This window comes from Lagopus muta, chromosome 8, assembly GCF_023343835.1.
Source record: "Lagopus muta isolate bLagMut1 chromosome 8, bLagMut1 primary, whole genome shotgun sequence".
Lineage (NCBI taxonomy): Eukaryota > Metazoa > Chordata > Aves > Galliformes > Phasianidae > Lagopus > Lagopus muta.
In genome coordinates this window covers 21,040,411-21,064,249 of record NC_064440.1, presented here as the reverse complement: position 1 = coordinate 21,064,249, position 23,839 = coordinate 21,040,411, and the positions used below count along the sequence as shown (strand labels likewise).

Here is a 23,839-nt window from a genome sequence, read left to right as displayed (position 1 = left end):
ATTTTGCAATGTTGTTAGAGCTGGGTTATTTTTCCCCCGTAAGAATCCATTAGGACAATCTGATGTCTTTTAGAAACATGCTATTTATTAAACTATGGCTTCCCACTCTTTTTCAGCACATTATGAGGCAAAAAATTTTCAATAAAAAAACTTTAAGATATTGCAATATTGGAATAAAGATCTGTTTTGACTCTCAGGAACTAAAGAACCTTTAGATTCAAATATCCGTGGTGGATGTTATTGATGTAGAACATATATATTGATTTTTAAAATTTGCTTACTGTATTTGCAACAAGCTTCAGCACAGAGAGAATTGCTTGGAAAATGAACGTTCACAGATATCTGTGTAGGCTTCTGTGAGCCTGGTCAAAGATCGTTTAGTACCTGCAGATGCCTAGGAAGGCAGAGCTTCATTGGTAAACGAAGCCCCTGGTTCTTACATGCTGGCCTCTGGTTCAGAAGGGAAAAATTATGATACACTAGTCAACTACAAGCTAGCTCAACAGGCTTTGTCAAGTGGAAAAATGATTCTTTCTTATGCCTTGTATCAATTTTTCTTTTGTACCAAGTAATAACATTATAAAAGCATTAATCTTCCTGTCCAATATACCCAAAACTTTGGCTATATAATCTACTGCAACAGGGTGCTTTTGATCTTTTTTTATTTAATATTTTTCAATGTGTTCACATCCTGCATTTTCATGTGGTGTTGACAGCTCAAAATACTTGGTGCTTTTCTGAAATTCTGACATCTCTAGATTCTGCAGCTGCTTCTGTATTTATTATATCTATGCATTTATGGATGTGTTTAGATATATGTTTTTTTGCTGTAGAGCAAATGCTAGAAGTACAAACATTGCGAGGTTAAAAAATCAGCACATTTACCACAGTAGTTCAAAGTTTTGGGGTTTTCTGGCCAAGAATTTCTGAATCCTTTGCTTAAAACAACTCACTTTTAGTATGTATGCTGAATTCAGATACATTTAATTACTACTCCAAAACCAAATTTTGTGTTTATAAAATTTAGTAAAGTGACAGTTTTTTTAAACATGCCAATATTGTAATGCAGTTCTAACAGGGCCAAACATCAATTACAGGATTAAAACTCTACTAAGTTGCAGAAATTCCATTTATAACACTTGGAAAATGTATGTTATACAAGAACCCATGATGTAGTGCTTTTGTGAGTTCATCAGGTAATTTTGAAACAGTGACAATCCACGTTAGTGACTATGATGTGTGACAGTCTTCAAGACAAGAGGTCTGATCCTTTAAAAAATTTTTCCTGATTATATTGCAATGTATCAGAGAGGGCAGTTAACATTTCACACTTCTCCCCATTCCTTTGCTTGTATAATCTATTCTGGAAAGTATTAAGCTGCACTGGGCTGTAACTCAGAAGACTTCAGCTCCATCTGAGTGTCTCCCAGTCTTTTTGACTGGTACAAGTCACCCTCCTATGCCCAGTTTCTTACCTGTAAATTGATTATGGCAACTATTTGCTCCAGTTGCTTAAGTAGCCATGAACTTTGGGATTACAAGCTGTGTGTATACGGTAGCCAGTACAATGGTAGATGCCTTTAAAATCTTCCATATGCAGAACTATATGACATTAATGTAAAGAAATTGTAAAAACAGTGGATAGTTTTCCGCCTGCTGTAAACATTCTCACAAGGACTGTGTGGAGAACAGAAGGGGAGAATAAAGACACATTGTTGAGTTCCACTAGGAAAGCTTGAAAAAACAGTTTGAACTTATGATAGCCTATTTCCCTGTCATCAAAGGCAGTGCCTGATTTTGAGGAAAAGTAGTAATAAATGCCACAAAATATTTTAAAGGGAGCACTATGTGAATCTACTGTGGTGTGGGATACTGTTTGTTTCTGGACTAGGAACCGGAGTCTGAAACTTGGCAGGAATAACATGGTCTATGACTAGCTTCGTGCACGTCTTGGCTTCCTACTCTAAAGGAAATCATTTGATAAAGCTGAGCGGATCTGTTTTACTTTGTGTGATATTTGATGAACAAAAACATCTCTAATGTTTGGCTAACCTTTCAAAAACTTTATTGTGCTTTCACTGTTTAGGGAAATTTTTAAGTTAGCATTAGCGTGAAAAACTACAGATGTTAGTTCTTTCTCTTTTGTCTAAGATCAGATTTATCTAGCTAACCAACATTAAAAATGTGTAAATTTCTGGCAAACACAATGAATCTTGAATATATTAAGGAAACAAACAGATGAACCATCTGGAAACAAGACATAGATCTGAAATAACTATGCCAGTGGCACAATCCAAACATAACCTCTGGCATAATTTACACAGAGCAACCATATCAAGAGCCAGAAACTATTAGAAGGCTGAGCTTAATAATGACTGCACATTACCATTCCGCTTGCTGGGTAAATATTGACAAAAGAGTGGCACGTGCTGTAAAATTGTATCTATGTCCTCCATTCCCCTCTAGGGAAGTGTCTGTATTCTGAATTTTCTCTACTTTTTTTTTCTTTTTATCTTAACCATCTCTTTCACATCTCAAATTATTTTATTAGGTGTAGCCCTGCAACTGCAGGAATTGCTTTGTTGACTTTGATTTTATTTTTTATAACTGATACATTATACTCATTATAATTCATAATTGATTATGCACACAAATGCTTAATATTATGTAAAATATGACAGTTTGATGAGTAGAGAAAATTTGCACATCTCCATTAAGCAGACCTTAATTTTACCAAACATTGTTAAAGATTCACACCCAATTTGTCAGCATTCTCTTTTAGCTATCACTTGAAGAGATTTCAGGTCAAAGAAGATGGTCACACAATCCCCATGCAAACCAAACTGCTTGTGATTAAAAGTGCTAGGTTTTACTGTTAAGTGAGTAAGTAATGAGTTTCAGCTGGGTGCATTCTCCCATGGCAGTGAATGGTTTTGGTAGCTCTCACTTTCATTGGCAGTGATCACAGGGCAACACAAATTAGATCCTGTATTCTTTGCATCTCTATGTTGCTAGCAAAGGAGAGACACCTCAACAAACAAAACATGTTGAAAAGTGTTTGCAGGGTGTTTTGAATGGTGAATATATTGCAAAGCTGGATAGGATCTAGGTTGCATTATATCTTAAAAAGTGACTGATTTAAGCCCATACCTAATGTATTTTGTGGGTTAGCATTAATTTGACTTGCTGAGTGGGTGGAATTTATGTATGTAATGCATTGCACTCGGCAAATAAAAACATCCTCCTTCAGTAATAAAGGCGAAGGCAGGCTCCATACTGGCAAGACAAGTATTATCTTCAAAGACTAACTTAATATCCATCTGACTCCTGTGGCACAGTGATGCAACACACTGCAAATGACCACTGCCAGGAAATACAGTTCTGGCATTTGACTTCAAGCCGATTTTTGTCGTTTTTATTTTTAATCTCTGCTCAGCATTTGTCCCATCTACTTCAACGTCATCCCATTTTTCCCCTTTCCCTCCCCTTTTCTATTACTCTTAACATCTTTTTTTTATTATTTGCTCAGGTATTTCAAATTATCTTGGTTCAAAAGGTTTTATCACCTTTCCTTTCACTTTTGTTCTTGTCTTGCTTCCATAACATGCAACAATAAATATACTTAATTAAAATACTTTCACTAGCACTTACCAGTATGTCAGACAAATATAATCACAGCAAGTATAGGCTTTGCTCTGGAAAGCTTCCTACATTAATTAGATTTCCAGAACAAACTTTAGAAATGGACATGGAGAAAAGGAAGAGAATTTCCACACTGCTAACAGATTTGGAAATAGAACCTATTTGTGTGTTTCAACTTATCGTGATACTTACTTATTCTACTGATACCTCCTTCGCTTCTTTTTCCATTAGAAAATTGGCTTTGTTTTGCCTTGAAGGAAAAGATGCCATGTTTATTGTAAAAACTCTTCTACACAAACTAGGGCCTGACTTACTGAAATGAAGCTCCATTCTCTCGGAATTGAGCCTATACCAAAGACCTAGTTGGGACTGTACCCAAATTATAAATTGTATTTGTTACTGATATAGCATATTTTGTAGCCTGATCATGGCTCTTCAGAGTGAGTTTAAGACTGTTTGGTAATCAGAATAAAATGAAGTCAGTTTCAGTCTGTGCAAATGGGGTGGATGATGATTTAAACAGGTAGATGAGATTTCCCTTCGTCTGTGTGGAAGCTCTATGTGTGTATCTAAAGATAAAACGTGTGTGGAGTATTCTTTTTTTTAATTTCCCCTCCCTTTTTTTTTTTCACTTTCAGGATTATCTTTTTAGGAGCTGGAAAGTGTTTACTCTTTCCAAAATCTATGAAAATAATGATCTGTGAGTGTGCCTTTGCCTGTGAGGTCAGCCAAAGGATTTTTGCCATTTCTGGAATAGATTCCTAAAAGCTCTGAGTATTCCAGATCCAATCAAATTCAAGAGAGCTTATATGTTACAAGTATGAGCCAGAGCTCTGTGAATCAAAACAATGTATTCCCTCACTAATAATGGAAAAATCTGGGATTTTGGCAGCTGAAATCTGTTTGCCTGAAGTTCTGACCCTGAACACTATAAACCTAAACAATCACATCTATTCAAGTGAGCTAAACAAATGTACAGAGGCAAATGAAGTTCCACAAATGCTTAAGATCTTCCTGGCTAACTTTTTGAAAGATATGCTCCAGTTCAGCCACAAATTACTTGGCTAGACACTGAAATTGCTGGGTGAAATTCTATGGTCTGTATTTTACAGCATTTCAGACTGGATGATCACAGTAGTCACTTCTGACCTTGAATTATGTGGGTTGGCTGTTAACCTAAGTTAGCAATGCCAGAGTGAGGAATATAGGAATATGAGGGTTTTTTTAGCATATTAAAACCTGTTAGGTTTTTAATTTTAACGAATGCCTCATTTAAAATAAACAAGTTGTCTGGAAATGCTAAAAAACTATTGACAGTACTTAATCAATTGCCCAATTCAGTGATAAGGAAAAAAAAAAAAGCAACAAACTGCTTAATGGGGAGGTTTTTCTCACTTACTTTTCTGACTTGGTGTTTTCTCAAAGTCTTCATACTGCCAAACCTTTATGGACTCCTTATATTATAGAACCTGCTTGATCTTAGATGTAGTATTTACTTTTTTGGGGCTTGTTGTAAAAGATGTTACAAAATAGTATGTTTGAAATTAAACACAGGGAATATCCCTATAATTTTCCACCTTTATTTTATTACTTTCTGTAGTTATAGAAGGAGAAACTGAGTTCTCTTTTCCATTAAACCAATTCTCTAATATTATTCCAAAGGAGAAGTTTTATATCACTTTTGTGAAGAGAACTTGGATAAGAGAACTTATCCTGGGCTGCTTACTTGGTAGGCTTCCACATAATTCTTCCCTTTTCCAGAGGTGCAATAGCAAAACATGCTTTTTAATTTATATTTTTGATGCACTGGCATTTTGAAGTACATTTAAGTATCTAGTACATCAGTTTTTTTATTCCCCTATATTGTAATAAGCATTTCATTGCAAGGGAATTTGCCACTTTTAAACTTTCAGCACAAATTCAACATACAATTGTATAAGGAGTCCAACACGGACAACTAGGCATCTAAGGCCTCAGGTGAGTCAGTTGGGGCTGTTCAGCCTGGAGAAGAGAAGGCTGCAGAGAAACCTGAAAGTGTCCTTTCAATGTCTAATGTGGGGCTATAAGAAGTGGACAGAGTCTGTGGCAGAGTCTGTTGTAATAATCCATTTAGATTGGATGTAAGAAAGAAGCTTTTACAATAAAGGAGGTGAGGCACTGGCTCAGGTTGCCCAGAGGGGTGGTAGATGTTCCATCCTTGGATACACTCAAGGTCAGGCTGGATGGGGCTCTGAGCAACCTAATCTAGCTGTAGGTGTCCCTGTTCATCGCAGGGGTTTGTACTAGATGACTTTTAAAAGTCCCTTCCAACTCAAATGATTCTATGATATTTCTTAATAGTTGTGTGCGTAAACTTGATTACACTCTGCTCATTAGCTTCTTCTAAACTGAATTTTAGTAATGTATTTCTAGGGTAACTTCTCATTCTTTTGGTGAGGGAGGACTTAATGGTTTTGAGGGTGTTGCCTTTCTGTTAATTCAAGCAAAACCATAAAGAATGTTATTTACATCTTTGTTTATTTCTCAGGCTTTTGACCGCTTTTTCTCTAAGCTGCAGATCAGAGGTGGGAAGAATAGAAATGGTGTCGCTTAGGCTGGGAGGCTATATTCCATCCCTGGTACACTAGTTTGAAATATCTTCTTTCCTGTAAAACAGTAGAGAATTGGCTGATCTCCTTACTTGTCTGTTCAGGTGGAAAGTGTACTTTTCCTGAAATGTGAATTTGTAGGGTTTCCTTCTTTCTAATATGAATTCAGAATTCATTTTCAGTGCATAACCATTTGTTTCTAGTTGGCGAACAAGGCTGAATGCCAAGAATATAAAGCTACAGTACATGTTATATTTGAGTGGTATCACTTTGTGCACCCAGGGTAGTTTCTGGTGCTGGTGTCAGTGGGTATTTTGTAATGTCATCTCACACTGAAATTCAAAAACATTGAAAAGGAATCTGTCAGCATTTCTGACAGCTTGTATCTTCCATTTGGATGATTGGCTTACTTAAAGTCTTGTTGTAAATTGTATTTCTGCAACATGGAAGATTTACTATTTTTTCACATTTTACAATTTGTATCAAGTAGTTTTGGCTGATTGTACAGTGAAATGCAGAAAGATAAAAAGTATGAAGTATTACATGTTTGCCTGCAGACTGCGGTGAAAAACGATAGACAGGGGACCCCATGGTCTCCATGTTGTTTCCCCATAGCTCATCCCAATCAGGAATACAATGTCTTAGATTACAAGAGAGCTCTCTAAATCAAGGCACTGTAGTCAGGAACATAAACCATGTACTTATCAATCATATACACAGAGAACTGCTTTAAAAATCTGTCCCTGCATTCACAGAAGTCAGTTTCTTCCTTGATTGCTTCAAGTCCAGCTCAAGATGCCAAAAGGACTGTGCTTCAGTGGAACAATGACCTAAACAGCCTGGATACACTGGCATTAACCAGGAAGCATTCTGCTTCTACTTGAAGCGTTTTGTTTCCATCATGTATTCCACCAATGTATTTGATCACTGAAGTTTTTAGCTGCCATAGTCTATCATAAAAAAAAAAAGATCCCAAACAATAGGAGAGCTACCATTTTTAAAAATCAAACCCAAAGTTTTGGTTTGTATTGCTTTAGAAAACAGCAGAACAGTCATTGCACTCTGCTTTCTGCACTATGATGATGAGCAAATAATTTCTGCGTTTTATTAACTGTTTTTTTTAAATGTTCTTAGACACTTTCATACAACTCATATGGCTGCTTTCCACCAACTGGGAACTTGAATGACTTCAGCTGCATCAGAAAGTTCCCGTTATCCTAGAACAAGTCAAGACTAGAAAGGCAGTTGTAATTTCTTTTTTTCTTCTCTTCGATAAACAAAAATAGAAGATTCCTTAAAAGCTTTTAGATTGCTAAAACAGGTCTTCTGCTGACAAGGTAGCTATATGTGTTCTGCTGTCTTTCAGCTTGCTTTTTCCAGTCCAGTATTTTCCTTTTCTGGACTGTATGTCAGCCAACCAGTGTCATCCAGGCCTCAGTCTTGGCTAGACATCGAAACAGACAGGAAGCAACATAGCCTGGATCTAATGAAAAAAAGATGGGGAAACTGCCATGAGTATCCTGATGACATCCCAGACTGATCTTTTTGGCCTCTTATGGAGAGAAAAAGGTATCAAATGAGACTAGAGAAAAACTGATCATCTTACTATCAACCTAGATGATCTGTTCATTTTCTCTTCACACCCCTTAGATTTTTTTCATTTAATTCTTACTGAGTTTGGAAGTTTTACCCTTTCTTTTTGGAAGTGAGAAAAAGAATTTTCTCAGCTCTTGGTGAATTTGTCTGTTTTACTGATCATTCCAGATGGTTGGATCCTGTTTTCGCAATGATGAACTAGGAGATGAATGTAATTAACTGCATTATCTCTGAGTAGGAGTTATATAAATCTACTCAGGAATAGAAGACTCAATAAGGGGATAATTTCCTCCTTTGATATACCTGACTCCTATTGATTTGAATGAAAATGTATGTGCATCTGAGGTAGAATTTACATGGAGAATCTCTGGTTTGATCTACTAAATTAGATGAAAGATCAGGAGACAAACTTTGCTTCTCACAAAGATCTCATTTTGCAAATAGTTTGAAGTACCTCAAGTTTTTCAAAAAGATACTGCTCATCCTGCAAATAAATAATTTATCCTATAAATAATAACTGATTTATCTAATATACAATTAGATAAGTCAAATGAAGAAAATTCTTAATTATTCTTTTATTTGCCCATATCAAGGATAAAAGGAAATTATTTGCGGTCTACTGTATGTGATGGCTTTACAGTTATAATTAGTCTATTCAGTTTGCAGCCCTTGCAAAAATACAACACACAAAACTCGTGCCTCATCTGCTTTCAGCAAGGAAGGTAGGGTAAATTCTCCTAGATCTTCCTTAAAATAAGAGGGCCCTGGTGCAGGGTTTGTGTTAAAAAGCTTTATAGCAGCCCTTGATGCCATTCCAGAACATCCACCCTTTACAGAGCTCTGTTTCACTGCTGACAGAAGTGGGTGAGGAGTCCATCATGCAGCTGTGCCTCAGCTGCTGCTCTCCTTATTGCTCATCGCAAGGAATTGCCCCGTTCTGTTTGTTCTTTCTCTGCTGGCTACTCTCTCCTATAGGAATCACCTTATCTGCTGGACCAATGAGACCATTAATGGAAACTCTCTAGTATGCCATCAGAGCCCCACTTCTTGATCAATAGTTATTTACTTCTGAGAGGTCAGAGCTTGGCTAATATAGCTGAATAATTTTATTGATAGATAACATAACAATGAAAAATAAACTTTGAAATAGAAGATGAATGAATTCAGCACTTTCTTCAGGGATGAATATTATTACTTGAAAATTTTAATAGCTGGTGGAATGCTGAAAGGGCAGACAACAAAAGCATTGAATAATTGTCCTAGGACTATAATCAGACTTCCATTATTGACCTCTGCTAATATTCTACTGTAACTGTCTGCTAAATTGGTTCCTTGGGGCTTGAAATATACAGTGATGTTATGAGTTCCTATTGTAAATTGCCACACAGAAAAGTAGCAAGTCTCTGAAATAGTGCTGGCCCTCGTCTGATCAATACTCAATTCTAAGCAGTGCAAGAGGCAACTGTTGCCATAGAAACATTGATGTCACCGAGGTTGAACAGTGGCTCTTACAACAAATCATTTCCTTTGAGCAGTTGTAATTGACTATATGTACAGTTTGCTGTCACCTGAGACTATTTACATCAAGCCAGTAACAGAGCTGCATTAGTTATTCTGGGAGTAAGAGGGTTAGCTCTTCTTTTTGTGACCTTACAAATACCTACGAGGATATTGCCATAGCAACTGGCAATATAACAGGATGAACATTAAGGTAGCTACATAATGCAGTGGCATTCTTTTGGAGCATCAGAGGTAGTTCTAATAAAATCAACTTTATCTAGCTGCTGCATAATATAAACATGACATTAAATATTTCTCTGTCACAAGTTTTGTCTTCCAGAACTGTTACCTTTGGCATAGGTAAAAGCAGGTATCTTCAAAACTTGCCACAGAACTTAAAAGCTACCTGTTTTGTACTGAGATGTTACCAAAAATTCTTTTCAGGAGAGTGAGTTTAGGATGGAGAGCCTTTTTTTGCTTTCAGACGTAGCGCTGATCTGCAGGCAGCACTGGTTTCAGGATTTGTCTCAATTGGTAAGGCACATTTTTTAATTTAGCAGGGGATTATTTATACGTATTTTTAAAAAATAAAGCCATCCAAGTGGTTAAATGCATTATGATATCATGTCCTTTCCTGTATGGAGGTTTAGAGTAGGCACTGCATTAATTCCCGCATCACATCTGCCTTTGTTCTGTGAATGATTCTGCAGGAGCCGATGGAACATCCCTGTGCCCTGCAGTGCCTGATAGTTCCACACAAGGCTGAGATCAGGTTGTAAAGCACCCACTGTTTCCAGCAGCACCCGAGCTGTTCAAAGGAAAACCACAGTAACACCTAACCCTCTAAAGCTCTCTAAATGCAAATTGCTAGCCTTGCCATGAAAATATGTAGTATTGTACTTTTTAAAAGAGTGGTATCTGATGTGATACCATAATTACCCAAACCTGTTGTGTTCTGTGGAGGTAACATAAATTTAGTGACCTGTCTCTCAGTCGCATGGACTAACATTCTCTGATCTGTCAATAATAAAAATGTTGTGGGTGTACAAGCTACTGATTTTCATACTTAAATAACTAGCATCCATATGCATATATTTGCAACTACATACACTGTCTTCGTGTTTTATATGGTAAAACATAAAATTAATATGATTGCTTATTCTAATGATACAATATTTCTGTAGTCTTAAAAGCCTCATGTAAGTAGGGAAGAAATGATTGAAATATGGTTTTTAAAATACAGTGCTAGTGAAATCTCACAGCATCTCACAGCTCTCTCTTCTTTCACAAAAGGTTATGTGCATGTGTTTATGATCCTGTTTATGATAATATGTGGTTGACGTATGGAAATTCATAGCCACAGGAGATTGAGTTCTTCAAGACCTTTCTAAAAGAACGACAGCAACAGAGTTGTTTTTAAAAGTAACGTTAGTATGGCTAGGACATATTAGAAAAAGGTTATTTTCATATTCTTGGACATACCTGCCTGATAGGAAGGAAGAAACTCCCTTTATTCTATCTTGGAAACTTTTCAGGGCTTCTTGTATCTTTTTCTGAAATGTCTATTACTACTTACTGCTACAGACAAAGTCCAGGGGAATTACTGCACCAGTACAGCAGCTTGTATACAAGAATGGTTTGAAAAGTTACTGGACCGTGAGTGTTGCCTGTGTCTTCAGGTGATATTTTCTGCTATTTAAAGATATGCTTTGTGGGAATGTATTTTTGAAATGCAACATAAAATCACAGCTGTATAATATACAGTGTATAACAGTAACTGAAAACAAAGTATGTGCTGACGTTTTGATTTAGGTACAATAAAATTAATTTACAGTGAAGAACTGAGAAAGCCACATTCTTTTCTTTCAGTTTCAAACACAGGCTTCCTTCCTCCCTCCCCTTCCTTATACATATTTTTTTTTCCTAAGGAAGGCCACGTAACTGTTCTGGAGCAAAGAAAGCAATCTTTAATGTTATGTCATTTTTGTGAGACTGTCACACAGATGACTGGAAAAGAACATAGTACTGGTGATACATTTAAAAAGTTCTCCACCAGAACCCAAATGAAAACAGACTTTTTTTTTTTTTTTTTGTATTCAGAGACTGTGCAGATGAAGTTTTGTCTGTGACTCAGTTCTCATTTTGTTTCTGGGTGGCCATGTCAGTTGTTGCTTGTGATCTAGTTCTTGTTTTGGGGTGAGCAAAGTGTTCTGCTTTGCTCCCACTGAAAGTGTTGGTGTTAGCTGACCCTGATGAGACAGTTCTATCCGAAACAAACACCTGGGGTCAATTCTGAATTGCTTTGAAGCAAGCTTGAATAAAAATTTTAAATTGAGCAAACTGAGATAACTCATATTTAGACCTTCTAATTCTGTGTAAATATTAGAACTCTGAAAAACAAGGTCAAAGCATGAACTATAAACAGTGTGGTATTAGCATCAGACACAAAGGAACTCAGAGAACTGTTTCTGTAAATAACAGGCATACTTCATGAGAATGTCACTATTTTGGTAACTGTGAAATGTCAGCCCTTTGTGTAGTCAGAGCAACATAGTGGTGAGGACAAGTAATAAACATGGGGTGCTGAGCGGTAGGCAAAGTGGTGTATAGGAACAGCAGCACCACTAGTAAAAAGGATTGAAATTCTGCTCTCTGCCATTACAGATGATCTCCTCTACCCTTCATGATTCACTGGTAGAGAAATGCAGACACAATACTGATAGCATCTTTGCTGAACTGCACGGTTTGGGACAGGAAGAAGTATTTTATACATTAGATGTGCTAATGCAGGCCAGGACTGTGAACTGTGAGATCAGTATAGCCAGGGGACAGGTCTTGAAGCTGATGAGCTCTACAAATGCGTGTGTGAAACTCTCAAAAGAAAGTTTTAGGTTGCTAGTAGCCTTTGGCCAGCACTCTATATAAACTTTCCATGACCCAGAGACAGCTTTGCTTGCCGAGAGCACTGAAGAGGTTGAAACTGAGGGTAGCATTCTCAGGAGATGGAGGTTTAGAGGAGGAGAGCAAAAGTCTCAGAGCTGGGTCTTACCATCTGTGTAATGACTTCCCAAAGCTCAGTTAAAGTGAACTCAGACCTAACTTTGTTCAGCAGAGAGATCTCCATTTTGGAACAGTTCTGCTCCTTATCGTGAAAGGAGAAATACTGGAAAAAGAGCAGGAGAATGACAAAGAAAGCAAAACAAAAATATGTTCTTCCTTTCCTTGTTATTGCCTTTCATGTGGATGCATCTCACTGCAGCAGCTGTTTCTTACTGGCTACTCTGTCACTACTGCAGATGGAACACACTAGACCAAGTATTTTGTCTTTGAGAATCTTCAGCAATGTAAAAGTCTTATGGAAAGGAATAAAAATGCTTCTCAAATGTGAACTCAGTAGGAAATCAGTAAGAAATTATTTCTTGGCTCTCGATACCTTTAAGGTTTGGAATTTTAAAAGCTGCTGCTCCCTCTCCTCTTTTCTCTTTCCTTCCCTTGTGTAAGTTCTCTGAATTCATCGTCAATTCTCTTGATCGACTTTGCTATTAAGTAGATGCAGAATCAGCTCTATTGTCCTTAATGGAATTTTCCAGTTTTGGCACCTTGTCCTTCCCAGTGTTACTGTTACATTTTAATTTGGATCCATTTGTTCAAAATGCAGCCAGATACGTTTATATTCTTTGTTAGGACACAAGCCACTATAGGCTTTGTCCAAGGAGGGGAAAAAAAAGACTGGTTAGAAGAGACAGATCAACTCCTTTTAAGGATCTGCTATAAAAGCTTGTATCCTGGAGAAGCAACCAGCACTGCATTTCTTTCCTTTTGTTGGTCAGAAATGTGCAGATTACTTAATTCTCATGACTTTTTTTTTTCAGAAGGTTTTGCCTATGCTGCCAAAAGGTGGCCCAAAACATCTCTGTTTTTTAGAAATCTGGATAAAGTTCTGCAATATATTTTTCTTGTTTACTGAATCTGTTTTTTATCCCTCAGAAGGCTAAAGACAATGAATTACATCCAACCTGTAATTAGCTTTGGTGCAGTGTTTTATTCAAGAGTCTTTTCCTTGAATAGCTTCAGCAGTATGAATAGGCATGATCTCCAGATCATGAAATTGTGGTAGCAGTAAGGCATTTGTCTAAAAAGCTGTTAATTGACATGGTTCATTTTGCCTTTATGAGGTAGGGTTTTTTGGTCAGTAACAAGTAGTGTTTTGCTCTACTTGTGTTTCCCTAGAAATAAACAAAGAAAGCAGAAATAGATGCAGATGTATCTTTTCCTGTCATGTTTATGTCTGACTTGCCCAGGATCTTCACTGTGTTTAGATACTATACTAGTTTTTCGGTGGTTGACTGTGACCTCAAAATCTCCTAGCTAGTGTTTCTGTGTCCTCCTTTTCCTTCCTCACTGCACAGAGCTTTGCTTGAGGCTGCGCTCCCAGCTGTGATCATCTGAGTTGTCATACTGTGTAATCCTACCACTAGGAAACCACCTTTCCTCCTTCCATTTGTTATGTGATAAATTCCCTTTCCTGGGACTCCAGTTGAAATATAATAAGACTGAAAAGTGAAAGAGTTACTCTTATGACAGTACCCTAAACTTGAAAGAAAACAAAGGGATGAGAGTGCAAAATAATTTTTCAGAAGGGAAATAGTGCTGTAAATTATTGGAAGAGCTGTGTGACAGCTCTTTGTATGGGTTAGTGGTAGAAATCTCTTGATAAATCAGAGTTTCTTGTTTCAAGACCAAGGTAAAAATTTCTTCTTAGGAAGAAGCCACTCTTAAGAATAATTTTTCCATTAATAATAATAATTTGGAATTAGAAGGTATAATAGACACATGCTAAGAAATGCAGATCTGCAGTGGTGTGCAAGATTGGCTGTCACTGGTGGATAGGAGTCCACAGCCATCATTGGCATCAACATGTGTATGCATGTGAGAACTGAGGGAATGAATGAAAGGGAGCAGAGGGCTTTTATTCTGTCTGAGAAAGCTCTTCTCAGCACAGCAATCTGTTTTAATACCATCTTAAGAATTTTTGGTGTGTGCTAAGGCATCTGGCACACTTTTCCATGACTGAATCTTTCACAGCTGAAATCCTGACCCTGCAGTCAAGGCTGCAGCACATCTTTCCCTGCATCCCTACTTTATAGCATCTGTTTCAGGGCTGCAGTCTTCTGGAAGAGTTGTGTTCAATCTAATCCTGACCATACACTGGTGGAAGAGCAAATTTTGTGGCCTGGGTATTGCTGAGGTAAGGTTTTTTCAGGATTCTTGGGTGCCATCTGCATGGTTGGTGCCTTTAAAGAGAAGTGAAGTCATGAGTGCTGACTTCTCTAGATGTGCTCGCCCGTTCTTATGAGGGAAGCAGTGAGTATATTATCTATCCCTGATATGCTGAGACCAGAAGGAGAGGTGCACGCAGAGTGGAGGTAATGTCTCAAGCTTCACAGCCTCAGAGCAGTATTGTTGTCCACTCTGCTTCCCATTGCTGCTGTTGGGCATTACTTGGCACCCATGTCCTAGAGAGCCCCTCACGCTGTACTATTTCTTGAGCCCTGCTGTTGCACTGCCTGGGCAGAAACAGAGAGTGTGGATGTTCATTCAAGGTCTTTTATAGAAGAAAGATTTGATAGCTGTGATGAATGAGTGGTCCTCGTATTGGCTGGCTGATTGAGTGGTCATTTTTGGGGCTTTGATGTAGATTTGGCCTATACTAAACTCAGACAGAAAGACAGTGGCTAAGCACCTGAAGTAGCCTGTTTTTTGTTTGTTTGTTTTCTGAGTTCCTTATCACAAAATTGGTTTTTCCTCTTTTTGAAAGTCTTTGTCAATGCCATTTCTCTTCTCTAGTGCTTTTTACCCAATGGATTTCCTTGCCATTCTAGTTTTGGGTAGCTTTCAGTCTTTTCTGCTAATGCTAAATAGAAATTCTTTTGTATAAAGCTGTATTAAGAATTTTTATCGATGCTGGCCAGTTAATGACTTGTTTGGCAATGGATTACATATTAAACTTTATATTCAAATTCCTTCTATGCAGTTAACATTATTAATATTTGTAATTCTTTTCTGTTTTAAGTATGTAAATCTCAGACTATGCTACCCATTTGCCAGAGCAATATAACAAACCTTAAGACTATGCTTAAGAGCTTTCCTTTTCTCCCCCCAAAAAAGGAAATGCTGACCTCAGAACAGCATATGTTACAGATTTCTTTTCATGGCAATATATGATTGACTTTACCCAGATTGCAGGAAAAAAATCAAGCAGAAATAACAACAACAACAACAAAATGCACTCCATTTGTTCTTCATGAAGCCAAGCATGCTTTTCTGAGAGTATTATACATTGCATCCACATTGATATCAGTGCAAGATTATCAGTAGATAATAATATTAAAGTTCATCATGATTAATGCAATTAATAATCATACAGAAAGCAATAAAGATTAGTCTGTGTTACTGGAAATGCTTTCAGATGCCATTATGGTCTTTACCATTGTGTATCTCATATTTAAGACTGCTCTTTTAGCTAGAAGCTTCCTTCCCTTGCAAAAAGTAGAGATGGGCTGGACAGTTGATCTGACATAAAGTACCTCTGTGCCGGAATACTTAGCAGAGGAAGGAACTTGTTCACTTAAGAAGGTGGTGGGACATGCTGCCTCCTTTCCTGGCCAAGCTTATGCTGTTGTTAAATACACAGTAATTTAAATTATTAATAGCAAATGATACTTAGCACTTACAAATGCAATTTATTGCCAAGAGGTGGAGTTAGGCCTTTTTATTTGCAGAGTGCAATCACCTTTTGAACTTGATTTTCTTATCAAGAATGTCTGACTTGTTACTATAGTGTAAAAATTACCTCCAGAAGCCTAAAACATTGTGGATAGAACAGGTTTCATGTTTGTCATCTAATTGAAGAATGTAAAGAGTGGCACAATGGATGTTACAGGAAAAAAAATTATACTTTGCTACTGCCACTGTCAGAAAGGAACTTATGAGAGTAGACATGTAAGGATCTGCATTAGAAGGCTGGGTTGGACTGTATTAAGATCAGGTTTCCTTGTCCGTGGTTTATTATGGAGGTATTTTGAGTTTAGAGAATTGGATTTGAACTATTTCAAAAGTATCTGACTCTAGTTAAGAGAATTATAGTCTTAAGTTAGTAGTGGAATGAGCAAACCTGTCTTAAGGAGAGTAGCAAGGAAGTAGTATCAGAAAAATCTTCTAACAAGGTGAAGGAAGCTCTGAGACTGTGTTGAAGCAATTGCTCAGCTAGCCTACTGAGAACATGATAGTCTTTTATCTTCAGTACATTAAGTTACTTGAATGAGTACATTGAGTACATTTACTCCCTTTCACCAATTCAAGATGTTACTCAAACAAATTTGTTTAATCATTCAAAGTCTTAAAAAAAATGCATTGGCTTTGAGGGGAAGAGTTACAAATTTCTGACTAAATCGGACAGCCATGCATTCCAGGTGTTAAAATACAGTACTGTCAGTCTATTTTGATGCTATGAACTGCTTTAGAACAGCCACATTACTAGGTTAGTGTCTGATGCTTTGAGAAAATTATGTGCTAGGGAGTATGTTTAAGACAGCATCACAGGCTCAGTAATAAATGATATTCATTAGATGCAGGTATATTTCTACGAAACTAAACTATGTTCTTTCTGAAACTACCATGACATATGATTCTTTACAGTGGAGAGCTTGACTGATGTAGAAAAAGCTTAACACATATCTAATTACAGAGCAGACTTCCCCTTTCTGAGATTCAGAGGCATTAATTAAAGAAATTTATTACAACCTGCTCCATTATCTCCAGTCACCTTTACACAGATGAAGACTAAATTCTCTCACTTTCTAGCAGAGTTATGCACACAGAACCATAGTAGTTCGGCAGGGACTTTCTACATTATGTAAGGAGGACAGGATTTATGATAGACAGTCCACTTGGTAGATCTAGTTTTAAAGTCATACAGTTTTTCTCTATCTGTTCTCTGTTTCTGGGAGGTATTTAGACTATGAACCCATGGGTTAACGCCTCTTCTGGAAAAAAGTATTGGCTTCTGGTCAAATGTTCTGGCAGAGACATTCAGAGCAGGTGCTATACTTGTGCAACTGGCACTGGTACCAGGCTCAGGTTGAATCCTTTACAACACATTGAGTGCATGGCACAGGTGTTGGAGGCTGGTGCCTTTGAACTCTGTTGTGTCACTCCAATCTGCCTTGCATCACTGTGGCCCATTAGAGTGATTGCTTTGTCCTCTGGATGAGAAGGGATGCCAGTTTCCAGATGTGGAGACGAGTTTCATGGTTTTGTATGAACTGACAGTATCTACAGAGCAGAAAAAAGTGTAATTCTTGGGAAAATAACTATGCTGAACACCTCCCAGATTGCAACACATTAATCTGTGTGGGAAAAGAGCAAAGGGATGCTGTAGAGCTAAGAATCTTACAATGTGAATACAGTCAAGAAGGAAGACATTTGTGACTGATATAATTCCTTTTAAAATTGTTTTCATTTATATGAACATATCAAATATCAGAAAATCTCTTGCTGTCATCGTGGAAGGAGGTAAGGCAACTGCTCTAACAGTATAACAACAACACCAAGTGACCGCCTGATGCACAGAGTTAAAAAATATCAGAGAGACTTCATAGATGGGGCCCACCAGTCTTTCTGTGTTAGGTCCAGTTAGGTTGACTTCCACAGAGTGTTTCTGAACAAGCTATTTATGACTGATCATAGAGATGAGTCAGAGATTTTTTGCAGGAAGCTAGAAGAGAGGTCTCTTGCTGAGGCCATCTGGAAATCTTTCATTTCTAGTCAAAAGAGTCTTGGCTACCTTACCCTCACAAAGACATGGAGTACGAACAGAGGCAGTATTCTATCTGGGCACTGCCAATTAAGTAGGAAGCAGGCAGTGCCCTTGTAGAAATAGCTGTGTCTGTAAATATAATATAAAAACTAAGAGACCTGAGGCTCTCAGCTCTTGAAGTTCAGACTTTGCTTACCAACTATGGACTGTCTGTCCATGGATTAGGTAAACTATCAAAAACTGTGTCACACAGGATAAATGCAAGACAACAATCTGTGTACATTGTTTTCCAAGCTCAGCAGAGGAAGGCTGAGGATCTGCCAGGAGATGAGTGTCTGTCAGATGCCATTTTTCTGTGCTGCTTTGTTGCTTGCTTTAGGTGCTCAGTGTTTTAGCACAAGCACAGAAACGTACGCTACCATCTGGGCAGGAGGACAGGCAAAGGAAGCTGGCTTTCTCTCAGGTGGGCTCCCTAACAGCCTCCTTGAAATAATTGCTCTGGAAGGTCATATCTCCTCTTGCTTCCCTGCAAGGTCCTGCAGTTATTATCCTCCTCACCCAAGTCTTTGGATTCACTGATGTAGGCCTCCTTCTACACTTTAACTATCATCTAGTTGTAATGCTGGTCCTGCCTGCAACTCTATGAGACACCTGGGTAGAGCAGATCTTAGCATTTGTGGCTGAGTGACAGTTTTTTGAAAGCATGAATCCATGTATTAGTTGCTAAATGGAAGTATCATTTTTTCATCCCTGGCTCAGATGGCAACTCTGAAGATAGACTTCCAGCTGCTGGTACACTGCAAGGAACTTATAGAGGCCTCTATGCTAATATGACCATCTGTATTGTCTCAGCTGTAATGCCTTTGAAATGGCAGTGGAGGCTGGACACTGTGCTTTGTAGAGCATGAGGACACAGTGGGACAATTGCATCACACATTTTCTTGGATAGACGCTAGAGTTGAATTCTGAATCATCCATACGTTGTGAGTGGGCGTCTTGCAGTATGAGTACAAACTGACCTCTTCAGACAGTCACACAGGATAAATGCAAAACATGAGCAGTATTTGTCCCTCAGCAAAAGGGAACTTCTGACTGAGTCCTTCTTTTCCAAAATGTGCTGTGATAAAGAGCACTTTGGCTATAGTCATATCGGGTGCTCTGTCTACAAGAGAGTGTTTCTTTTCCAGCTTAGTAGTGTTACTGCAATCTTGCTGGATTAGCTCTTTCCTCGTTCATCTAATGAATTTTCAGCTTTCCCATTCATATATTACACAGTGAAGGACAAGGAGAATTTTTTTTTTAATTGCAGGAGAAGTAAATAATTCTGCACAGTGTTGAGCCTGCTGCCTTGTCCTGTGCTTTACAGATACTTGTTCATTCATCTGTCTGGTGGAAAGGAACTTCTGGATTTCTTGTCTCAACATCCTGTTGATTCTGGGAGTAGGGACTATTTCCCTTTCTTCTCTCTCCATCACTGTACGTTTTTTAGATTTCTGTTTTTGAAAGAATGCCAAATAGCAGGTTAAATAGGTCAAAGACTGTAGGAGAGGAGGAACGTGGGTGGAAACTTAAAACAGATGAAGAGCCAAAGTAGAAAGGCCTTAGGAAAATAAAATGCATTTTGCAGTTTATTTTCTGCTACGGTGTATTTAAGACAGGTGACTGATGGCATAATTAATGACTAGATAGGATTACTTTGTTTACATGATGGAATTTTCTAAAATTGTGTGGTGATATATTGGAGAGTGAATGTGAAGCACATGAAACTGGACAATTGTATTAACCGTAGGCAAGTTTCTTTTCTTTTCAGAACCTTTCTCCTGTTCTAAAACACAGTGTTGTCTTCTTGCTTTGTGTTCAGTAGGGCAATAATTTTACCATTCTTTATAACCGAGAGGATAAGTAGGATACCCAAGAGCTTTGTCTAATCATTTAGCTAATGATCCTGCTCTGTAATATCGGTTCAGGTGTTTAATTCAGTTTAGATTGCTACTGTGATAGCCTTTTCTGGCTGTTGGTTTTGATAGGACTTACTTTTACACTCCGCATCCCCTGAAGAAGGTCATAGCTAAACTCTGTATTTCCTGGCAGCTTTTTATTTCAGATTGTTCCTTACTGCTGGGCATTCAAACCAAACATTGATTTTTAGTTTATATTAATGTATCTTTAATTTTGCCACAAGTCTTACATATGTGTTTTGTAGCTAAAAATAGTAATGTGTATGTGTGTAGTTCATAGTATAACAGGGCACCCAATTACCTTACTTGTGTGGAAGGAGGAAGCATGTTTCACACAGTAATCACATGGGTATGTATAATCATTTTGTTCTGCAGGCAGAAAGCCCCCATACCTTCACAGCCTGACGTGCTTCAAAAATACAGCTCCATAAAATGCTGGAGAGTTTATAGGTTAGAATTATTAGAACAAGAGAAGCCTGTGGGCAGAGGCAGGAACTGCAATGTATTGTTATTCCCCTAAACCTGAGATAAAGAATCTCATGTCTTTGATGCTTTTGTATCTTTTGTTTTTGAATATTTGGGACCAGACTCCTGGCCAGAAATTTGAAGTATTTTCTCTGATGTGCTACACTTCACATGTCTCGATGCTTCATTCTAAAGTATTTGAAACTACCTCTTCCACATCACCTGCTGTATTTTTCTTCAGTATGTAAACAGATTAGTTTCTGGCTAATAAACTGCCAGTTTTCTATTCGGAGTAATTCTGGGGAAGGGTGTTGTGATATCCTCATACGTTATGTTCTTTTGAAACTTTTTAGCAAACAGACAAAACCAAAATAGCTAGACAGGCATGAATGGAAGGCTCCCCAGGTCCCCATTTTACCTCTCATTGAAAAGTCATAAAAAATGTGGCTAGTCAGCAAATCCAAAATCTATCACCTGTTAGCCACATAAAAGCTGCACAGTATGTATATTACTTAACGCATCTGCACTACCACTTGCCTAAGTTTCTTTCCTTAAAGTGTTTTGGGATATACAGTTTTATCTGAGATGGAAGGTTGTTGTAACAGATAAAATCTTCTAATATGATTGGCATAAATTTCTTAAAGCCTGAAATTATGTAAGCGTTGGATTTTTTTTCCTTGAGAATTTTTATTTATTTCTAGTTTCAATGAGCCAAATTACATTTCTGGCCTTAAAATATGTTTCACCTCTTAGCTTATTTCTTTATTGGTTTTGATTAGTTTGTGGCTTATTGAAGTGAAATGGGCTCTTCTTGCTTTTCTTCTGAGATAATAAGAAAAGACAAGTTGCCTGGGCAGGCCAGTGTTTTGGAATTTTCCTTCGTTAATGCACACAGGACATTCCTGTGACATAAATTCATTTTGAAATTGTTTCTCTTCCTTTGAAACAGAGTTGACATGTAAAATTTTCCTTATTCCAAAAATTATTGTCCTCTGAAGTGTCTGGAATTCTGGAACCAAAGTCAAAATTCTTTCTTGCCTAGTTTCAACCTACTGGCGTTTTTGGTTATTCATTCTCACGTACATTGGAAAGGGTCTGTAGCAGAAATGCTGAGTGATGGCTTGAACCAGTAATTGAGCACCTGGTGGGAAGGCAGGGCTAACCCAGGGGAGCTCAGGTGCATGCAATGCCCCTGAGTGACTGGAAGAGTGCAGCCAGGATGCAACCTTTCTCAGACCTTGTTTAAGGGTTGGCAGCAGAAGTAAGGGTATCTTGGTGGAGGTCCCTGTGTATCTGTGGCCTTTCAAAGGTAAGCAAATTTTCTTCTTTTGTTTCTGCATTTGTGATTGCTGCGTTTGGCCTTTGCATTCTGAGGCTTGGCTCCCCTGTCTTTTTGCTGTACTTTTCCTTCACATTATAGCATTGCAGGCTCCTATATGGTTTTTCACAATCTGAAAGCTAAGAATGAATTTATTACAGTGGTATTATGGAATGGTGTGAAAGTACACACTGTGCCTCAAAACCTGTCCTCTGAAAGATAACAGAGAAGAAATTAGGTTCAACCTGAATTGTTTTTTAGAGAACAGAGTACTTAGCATTCCCAACTAGATCTTCTATTTTATTTTTCGTTTATTGAAGGTTACTGATCATAAAATAGAATGTTTACTTGCAAGATTCAATCACAAAGGTAAGGTGTTTGGAGGTTTATACAACTCTAGGAGACTTGGATTTTAGTTCTGCTGTGGACTTATTATGTGTGCTTGGGCAAGTTGCTTATTCTCTGTGTAGCTAGTTCTAATACTGTAGAAAAGCAGAAAGAATACTTGTTTTCTCTTTGTTTTTACTTGCAATGATTGCGTTACTTACCTTGGAAGTATAATACAGCTATAATCTTATCCGTGGCTTGATGTTTTACTGTCAAAAACTGAAAAATAGCAGAGGCTTATCTTGGAGATTCGGAGTATTCCCTAACGTTTTCAATTCCATATCACTTCTGTGGAAATAAAGTGTTATCTCACAAGTTGAAGACAGAATTGATAAAATTTCTATGGAGATCCACAGAAATGTCACCACTGGTGCAGTAATTATGATCTGGTGATTCTTAGAAACTTCAGATTGTGCTGACTCTTCCTCTTTTCTTCCTGGTGTTAAATTATGTTGAACATCCATAAATCCTTTCCTGAAGTCTGTTTTGCATGTAAGGAATTTGTAAATGATTATTGCAGAGCTGTTTGTCAAGAAAGGAAGCAGCAGGTAATGTGTGTAGTAGTAAGCGGGTTCATATGACAACCCTGGCATTAAATATGGGCTCGGTTATTCAGCACCATCAAACAAATTCCAGTTATTTATAGGCAATGGGCAATTGCAGAGGTGTTCCTAGGTCAGTGACTTTCAATAGTAGCGTAAACTTATAACTTCATCACTGGCAATACTCAATTTAGACAAAAATGAACTCAATTTTATTTTTATCAAAGTGTAGTTTGCATCAAATCTTCTGAAAAGCTGCATTTCAAGTAGCAGCCACTAGTTAATGCCTATTGTCACTATATTTTCATGAGAAAAGCTCTTAAACTACTTTTTCTATTTAAAAGCACACTTTTCTTGGTCTCTTTGTATAAGAGCTGGATAGTAACCTGCTATGAAACTGGTGCTCTTGTAGAAAAGATATTTGAGCTAAAGAGAAGGGCAAAGCAAGGTCATGAGCATTATGTCTCTAAAGGAAGCTCTAAGAAATGAGTCAGGCTTACAGATGGAATGATAGTTTGCTTTGTCATGAGAACACACATCTTCAAAAGGTTCCTGCTTTGGAAAAATAAAGTAAAAACCATAAGGAACCACTTAAGGAGGCTGCATAAATAATTTGCCATTTGTGAGCAATATATGCAAAACGATAGGACTGCAAGGACTGTATTTGATGGAAAAGCTCCTAACCACTTAAACTGCCATCCTGGTGTTTATTACCTGAATCACCTCCGGGAGTCTGATAAACACCTGTGATCTGCTGGTAATTCAGGAAAGGAAGCAGCACTCTGCATGACCTGCTTTTTTTTTTTTTTTTTTTTTCTCGAGCAGTCACACTGCAATAAACAATGTACAGTGATTTTTGAACATGCAAAGAATATATTTAGACAAGTTAAGGCTACTGCTCTTGGTTTAATGCTTAACAAATCTAACAGGAGGAAGTATGAGGTTTAGCACCTCAGTACGGCACACACTGAGGTGGAAGAACAAAAGACAATAGGAGCAGAAGGCAATGCATTCGTTTGGTTTAA

General features: G+C 37.7%; 1 long non-coding RNA gene across 2 annotated transcripts in view; it reads left to right on the top strand.

The window, feature by feature from the left end:
- The window catches only part of LOC125696883 (uncharacterized), a 403,601-nt gene that overhangs the window by 147,939 nt on the left and 231,823 nt on the right, over window positions 1-23,839 (top strand). The gene's annotated exons all lie outside the window — the stretch shown is intronic.